Below are 8,186 nucleotides of genomic sequence, written 5' to 3' on the forward strand. Positions count from 1 at the left end.
GAGGTGAAACCATGACACACGTCACAAGTGTCACACGACACGGCAAGCCTTGAAGTAGCACCACCACCACTAGAGACCTTTCTCCCGTGGGACCCCAGCTCCTGAAAGAAAAAGATAAAAAAAAAAAACATTACACATTCAATAAATACAAAACTAAATTTGAAATCAAATCACAAAACAAACCAATACTCAACCTAAATAAGAAAAAGATAACAATCAAAAAGGGAGTTGTACAAAGTAAAACAAATAGAAGTAAAACAATGTTACGTAAACCAAGAAGGCATGGCCCATAGAGGAAGCAACTGTAGAGCCTCCCTAATCCAGAAGACCAGACACCAAAATTAGTACCTTTAACAGAGCTTTAGTGGCCGAAACCGCAGAGGCAGTAAACACATAGCTGAGGGTTCGATAGCAGTAGCTTTAACATAGCTTTAGCGGCAGAAACCGCAGAGGCAGTGACCACAGCGCCGAGTGTTCAATAGCAGTAGCTTTAACCGAGCTTTAGCGGCAGAAATGCGACCAACTCAACTCAACTCAACTTTATTTATATAGCAATTTTTACAATTTTCATTGTTACAAAGCAGCTGTACATGAGACACATTGAATACAAGTATGAATTCGAAAGCAGCCCCCCCGGCCAGGCAGATAGTGCAAAACAATATGCAAACGGTGGTGAGGAACCCAAAACTCCCATCGAGAAAAAAAACCTCAGGGGAACCCAGGCCCAACCAGGGGATTCCAGTTCCCCTCTGGCAAAAGCTGCTGCCTCTGCACAAGCTCAACAGTGCTTGCACAACAAGGCTTAATAAAAATATAAAAATTAAGGATTTAAGATTATCATTAACAATCTAATAGCATTTGAAATGTTGTAGGAAAAACAAAGTTGTCGCGTCCTTTATCCAGCTCTATCCTCTTAGCTCTTGTCAGGTCACCGCTTCCCATTCTCAGCTCTGCCATCAGGTCTGGGCATGAACTGCATCCTGCGGTAACCTTGGAACAAAGAGACAAGACTGGCTGAGAGTAGAGTACTGTTCTGCACTCTTTGATGCAACAAGTACATCATTTGTTGTTGGATGTGTTCCTGGTTCCGGTTGATCTAAATAATGCAGCCTAAATCCTCTGAGGATTAATATTATGGAGGTATAGTGTATGCAAGATTAAAAAGATGAGTCTTTAGTCTAGATTTAAACTGACAGAGTGTGTCTGCCTCCCGGACCGTGCAGGGAAGAATATTCCAAAGTTTAGGCGCTAGATAAGAAAAGGATCTACCACCTGCACTCGATTTTGAAATTCTAGGTATTACCAACTGACAGGACGCCTGAGAGCGTAATGTACGTGGAAGTCTGTAATACAATAGAAGTTCATTCAAATACTGCGGCGCTAGACCATGTAGGGCTTTATAGGTAATAAGCATGATCTTAAAGTTAATGCAATGCTTTATAGGTAACCACTGCAAGGTTGACAGAACCGGGGTTATATGCTCATACTTTTTTGTACGTGTAAGAACTCGAGCTGCCGCGTTTTGAACCAGTTGCAGTTTTTGTAATAGGCCACCTAGAAGTGAATTACAGTAATCTAGTCTTGATGTCATGAATGCATGAATTAATTTCTCTGCATCTGACAGTGACAGCATATGACGTAATTTAGATATATTCTTAAAATGGAAAAATGCAATTTTACAGGTGTTGGCGACATGGCTTTCAAATGACAGAGTACTATCGAATTCAACACCAAGATTCTTAGCTGATGACGAGGATTTTATGGAGCATCCGTCAATCGTTAAGCAGTATTCTTGGTTGTTACACATTGCAGTTTTCGGTCCAGTAAGTAGCACTTCTGTTTTGTCCGAGTTTAGTAGTAAAAAATTGTTACTCATCCACATTTTTAAGTCAGCTATGCAATCCTTTATTCTATGAAACTGCTGAGTTTGATTAGGCTTCGCGGAAATATAAAGTTGAGTATCATCAGCATAACAGTGAAAGCTAATTCCGTGTCGCTTTATTATATCTCCTAGAGGTAGCATGTATAAAGCGAAGAGCAGAGGCCCCAAGACTGAGCCCTGTTGTCATGATTCCGCTATCATGTCATGTTTATTCTTATTCTTGCAGCGGAGTCATGACTAAGTCTAGGGTTTTGTGTGGGAAGGACATGGCATGGCTTAGATATTGGCTGTCATGCTCCTTCTCGTGTCTCGTCTATGGCCCCGCCCCTCTCGTCTCCTCGTTAGCTTCCCTTGAGTGTTTCATTACCCACACCTGCCTATTGTTAATTATCCTTTGTTCGTCTCCCAATTTAATGCCCTTGTATTCTCTGTCCTGTGCTCGTTTGTTTTTGTACATACTGGAATCTTTGATGTCTGTTTGGCTGTCTGAACTCTTGTTCCAAGGAGTTATCCATACGCTGTGTCCCAGCGTTCATTTCCAGTGCTCTGTTCCTGTTTTTGGATCCTTTTGATTTTTGTTTCAGTTTGTTACCCTACGTGAGTTTTTCGTTCCTGTTTGGCTGTCTTTGTTTATCCCCTGTATTTTACCCCATTGTGGGTTTTTGTTTTGTGTTTATTAAAATCTTTTGTTACCCCATACCGCTGCCTGCATTTGGGTTCTCTCTCATTACGTTTCGTGACACCTGTGGTACACCGTACTGGACTTGTGATTTGCGGGACACCTCATGGTTTATTGCTACAAATTGAAAACGGTCGGATAAATAAGACCATTTCAATGCTATTCCGTTAATGCCGACGCAATTTTCGAGTCTATGTAGAAGTATGCTATGGTCAATGGTGTCAAATGCAGCACTGTGGTCTAGCAGCACCAATAACGAAATACAGTCATATAATCATATAATAGTAATATAATCATCTGGCTTTAGCCATGTTTCTGTCAAACAAAGCATGTCTATTTTATGATCGGTTATCAAATCGTTAACAAAAAGTGCATTATTTGAGAGAGATCTAATATTAAGCAACCCGAGTCGTAACAGTTGATTATCTGTATTTTGTTCATGTTTGATTTGTTTAACGTTTATTAAATTACTTTCAAGAGGTTTACGCAATATCTTATGTTTGCTAATCCGGGGCACAGACACGGTCTCTATTTTATGTTGTTTGTAAAAAGGGATTATTACATGTTGTATATTTTGTGTATTCTGTAACGCGAGACGGCAAGCAGACAGTTGGTTAAGCCATTCTGTCTCCTTCCTGACCTGGGCCCTAGGTAGTCAGACTTTAGCATTATTAAGACTGTGTGCCAAATTTCTAGAGAGGAGGCAAACCCCATCCCAGGAGGGATGGAGACCAACTCGTTTCAACAGGTCAGCCATTTAGTGATGATAATCTGCTATAAATCTCATCACCACGGTAAACAGTAAGGGGGCCAGAGAATATTACAGTGTCTGACATCGTTTTTGCGAGCTCACACACCTCTTTAATATTATCTTTAGTGATCTCCGATTGACGGAGTCTAACATCATTGGTATCCTGGTAGGTAACAGGTCTTCGGTCGGTCTTCTTAACCAGTATCCCGAGACAGAATCATCATCATTTCACTGTCATCACTCGTTTCTGCTTGTCTTTGAGTGTCTGTTATTCTTTCATGGTTTTGTCTGTTATGTGTTTTCTTCTCAGGGATAGGTCTGGTGTCAAGTGGAGTGACATCGACAGGTAAGTCATTCACCAGTAACAGGAGATTGCGGTGCAGGGTCCTGCTTTTCTGTTTGTCTCCAGTTTCAGGGCAGACAACGTACACTGGGTTCTCAGCAAGTTGACGTTTGACTTTGTATATAGTCTTCTCCCAGTATGCCCTTAATTTTCCTGACCCTCCACGTTCACTGAAGTTCCGGACCAGAACTCTGTCCCCCGGTTGCAATACAACCCCTCTCGCTTTCTTGTCGTATGTCACATTTCCCCTTGCACTGGACTTGCTATTTTCGCCGGCAATGAGTAGAAGTTTGATTCATGTCTGGTGCAATTGTATGCGTGTATAACATGCAGGAGGACATCCTTCTACCGCAGTTTCTCACTGTCAGTCAATGTTCTTAACATCTGGAGGATAGTGCGGTTCAATCGCTCGGCTGGGTTGCCTTCTGGGTGGTAGGGTGAAGTCCACGAGTGGCCAACCCCCGACAGCCACTGTAATTATTGGAACTGTTTGTTCTCAAATTCACGACTCTGGTAATGATGTAATTTGGATGGATATCCAACCAGGGTATGAAATCATTGAAGATGCACTCAGCCGCTGATTTACCGCTCTTGTTCTTCGTGGGGTAAGCCTGGGCAAACCTAGCGAAATGATCAATCACTACTAGAATATATTCGTATCCTCCACAACTTGTCTCCAAATAGAAAGTAGTGAATACACACAAGCTCTAAAAGGGAGATAGATGTGATGCTGCCCATAGGAGCTTGAGTGTGTGTCGTGAGTTTCTTAGATCTCATACAGGGACATTTTCGGGTGACAGAGACTTCAATTTCTTTTGCCATAAAGGGAAACTGAAATTTTTCCCAAGCAAGATGGCGCACTCTTTCTGTTTAGGTTCTTCAGAGCGATCGGCCTGTGTTTCAGAGGGAGTAGTAACTGCTCCAGCTAGTCCGTCTGTCTGTAAAGGAGGCCGTCTTGAAGTTGCAACTCACTCCACTCATGCAGCAGCTTTCAGGCATCTCCATTTACAGTTTGGCCTATGTCATCTGTCAGTTTTGTGTTTGACTCCTTTAACTCAATAATCTTGCCTATGGCTTGATCCTCTCTTTGAGGCTTAACAAGATCATCATAACTGATAGCTGGCATTTGAAGATGAGGTTGCGGGGTCGGGGGTTCCGGGGAACACATGTTAAGTGCTGCAACCCAGGCCACATCCTTCTGTTCTGCTGTCTGACTCACATCCCATTTAGCACGTACTGCCTTGTTCGAGAGCTCGTCTGTACAAGCCACCTCATATTTTCCTATGTACAAGGGGAGGCGAGACAGTGTGTCTGCATCCACATTTGATTTTCCAGGCCTGAACCTAATGTCGAACCGGAAACCTGAGAGTTCTCCAACCCACAGATGACCAACAGCGTTGAGTTTTGCTGTACTCATGATGTAGGTCAGGGGGTTGTTGTACGTGTACACAGTGAAATGGGGAGTGTAGTACAGGTAGTCCCGGAACTTTTCACACACAGGCCATTTCAATGCGAGAAATACCAGTTTTCCACTGTGCAGGTGATAGTTAAGTTCAGTCGGTATCAAAGTCCTCGAGCCATAGCCAAATTCTCTCACCTTTCTATTCTGGCGCTTATAGAAGACAGCCCCCAGGCCCTGGTCTGATGCTTCTGTATACAGCGTGAAAGATAGGTTGAAATAAGGATGTGCTAAGACAGGTAGGGCTATAACAAGAGTGACCAGTTGCAAGGCTTCCTGATGTTGAGGGGTCTAGGCAACAGGGTCTCGAGAAGGCAGCTGTGGATGTTTGGTAGTTTTTGCCACGTGTTGGAATCTGGGCTTTCCCCGACTTAGTTTGGAGAAGCTCATAGATTGGCTTTGAGATCCGGGATGTATGAGCAATTATCCCAGGTGGCCGCTCAGTTTCCTTACCTCACCAATTGTCTGTGGTGTCTTGCTTGTCAAGGTTTTGACTGTTTCAAGGTCCCGTGGGTCTATCTTGATACCATCAGAGGACACAAGGCATCCCACGTACCTGACTTCTTGTCTGAAGAGCTCACACTTCTCAGGTCTCAGTTTTATTCCGTGCTGTTGAAGAGCCTGGAGCCCTTTGCGGGGGGCCTCAACATGTTCATTGAATTTTCTTGCATAACAGAGCACGTCATCCAGATATAGGATGCAGCATTCATCCGTGAGTGTGCCTAGCACATCCTCCATGCTCCGCTGGAATGCTGCTGGGGCATTTGAGAGTCCGAATGGGATACGGACCAGATGAAGCCCTGATGGAAGCCCAGCTACATGGGGTATTCTTGGATTTTGTACCTCCAACAGACCTTCAACCACATCCAGTTCTGTCAACTGCACATTGTTGTCATCCGGCTAAATAGGAAGACTGCGTCAGATGTACTCATGTGGGGAGGGACTTAGCACTTAACCTGACCTGCTGGGATAACATGTCATGTCTGCCTGTCCATAGGCGCCCGCTCTGCACAGAGGGTTTGCTTCTTGGATGAAGCTCACCATTAGCCTTCTCTGCTGGTACTCACAAGGCATTACAGGGTAGGACGGCAAGGGTTGAAATCAGCTTTTCAATTTGTTCTTATATCATCTCTTCCAGCACGTTGAAACCCAGCAGTGGTCTCTCCAGAGCAAGACTGCTGACAAGAAAAGGCACAGTGATCAACAGATTTGGGTCCTAATTCCCCATCAAATTGACTGTAAGGGCAACCCAGCCATCAAACGGAAGGACGTCACCGTTCACTGCATACACAGTTAACTCGTCTTTGTCACCAATAATGTCACTGAGTGGCCTAAGAGGAGTGTCAGGTAAATATTTAGTCTTCCAGTCTCTATCAATCATGCTTACTTGAGCCCCAGTGTATAGCAGAGCACTGACTGTTAATCCATTTAGGTTACAATGAGTGAGAGCTCTCCTTCCAATGAGTTTGGCTAGGCGTTCCACTTTTGCTGCAAGGTAAGTCATGAGTGAATGGAGTGGTTGTCTTGTTTGGTTGTTCCTGTGTCCTTTCCATTATTTTGTCTTTTGTCATTCTTTCATTTCCAGGTTGGTCGGTACGAAAAGTGTCAGGTTGGGACGATCGCTGAGACCCGGTCACTATTTGTCCCTCGGCAGTGACCGGTTCCAGTTTCCCTGATGTGTTGGTCTCTTTAGACACCCCACTGCCCGGTGGCCTTCTTCACCACAGTGGAAACAGTGAGTACAGTCGAGACAATTTGCTCCACACACTTGTCACAGCCATATGGTTTCTCTCTCCTGCAGTCTCCTCCGCCTTTCAGACTGTGGCTGAACTGTCCCGCCGCCTGTGTCTGAATTGACTGTCTCATGAGCTCAATTTGACACCTTCTCCTTTACACTAGGACACTGTGCAGCTGTAACCGGTCCTTCCTGACCGCTGTCACGACTGACAACTCTGCGTTGTGTGTTATAAAGAAGACTGGACAACCAATAGCTCTGGAGATCTCAATGAGGTTAATTTGCCATGTGGTCTGCAATCAGAAATCAAATGTCACCATCAGGCATGACAAAAACCTTGTTCACCTCCTCTCCCAAACGCTCAAAGCATGAACTGAACTATTATCAAATTTTAAACAAATATATAACACAGATGGTCACCAAATCCATCATATATTACATCACTGCAATAAATCCAACAATAAAATAAACAAAATATAAAGGAGATGAATAAAGTACATTAAAGAAGAGACATACCTGCAAATTATCAAAATTCAAATGTCACCATCAGGCATGACACAAACCTTGTTCACCTCCTACACAATATAAAATACATTAAGTCAACTACCAGCTGGGTCAAAAGCTATGGTGCAGAATGCCAGATACATCTGTTTGTCTGTACTGGAATGTGTCTTGAACTTCCTATTTTTAAAAAGATCTGTACTTTTGTTATTCATGGATAGAGAGCTTTTTTATTGCATATGATGTGTGCACGCTGTACTTTGATGAACACCTAAATGCATACTGCATTGATGAGTGTAGTAACAACTTTTATTTTATATATATGGATCAACTTACATATTGTAAGCCCTTCGATAAAATGTTTTATTATGGGGATGACAGAGAATTCTTGGCGCCTTACTATTACATTTAAAAAAATGTTGACTGAAAATGGTGCTATTTCTCCATTTTGTAAATTGTTTACTGACATGTTTCTACATTCTGAAAACTGTTGGCTGAAATTAGCACAATTAATTTACTTTTTCCCAAAGTAAAGTATTATTGTCTTTGTTTACCACATTTACACTTAATGAAACACCACAGGAGGTAACAAATTACACCGAGGTGAGCCTATTTTTAACAACCTAAATCAATTATTTTACACTGGTTAGAGTTGGCTGTAGTTAGAGTTTTAACTCCATGCGGAGTAAGTTTTTTACACTTTTAAGAGTGTCAATGTGGCAACATTTTCAAAAGTGTTAAAATTAACTTCTATAGAGTTATTTTTTGTTTACGTATTTTGCTGTGTAGACAGTAGGGAAGCCCCATTCCAGGAGGGATGGAGACCATCTCGTTTC

At 42.8% G+C, this 8,186-nt stretch overlaps 1 long non-coding RNA gene across 1 annotated transcript; it reads left to right on the plus strand.

Annotated features, from left to right (window-relative positions):
* The first annotated feature begins 1,569 nt into the window (after positions 1–1,569).
* Positions 1,570–7,977, plus strand: LOC130408465 (uncharacterized). Its single transcript, XR_008904754.1, has 4 exons — positions 1,570–6,461; positions 6,547–6,609; positions 6,700–6,849; positions 7,014–7,977. It is a non-coding gene; the product is annotated as an uncharacterized LOC130408465 (long non-coding RNA).
* Positions 7,978–8,186: the final 209 nt, after the last annotated feature.

Source organism: Triplophysa dalaica, chromosome 2 (assembly GCF_015846415.1).
Source record: "Triplophysa dalaica isolate WHDGS20190420 chromosome 2, ASM1584641v1, whole genome shotgun sequence".
Classification (NCBI taxonomy): domain Eukaryota; kingdom Metazoa; phylum Chordata; class Actinopteri; order Cypriniformes; family Nemacheilidae; genus Triplophysa; species Triplophysa dalaica.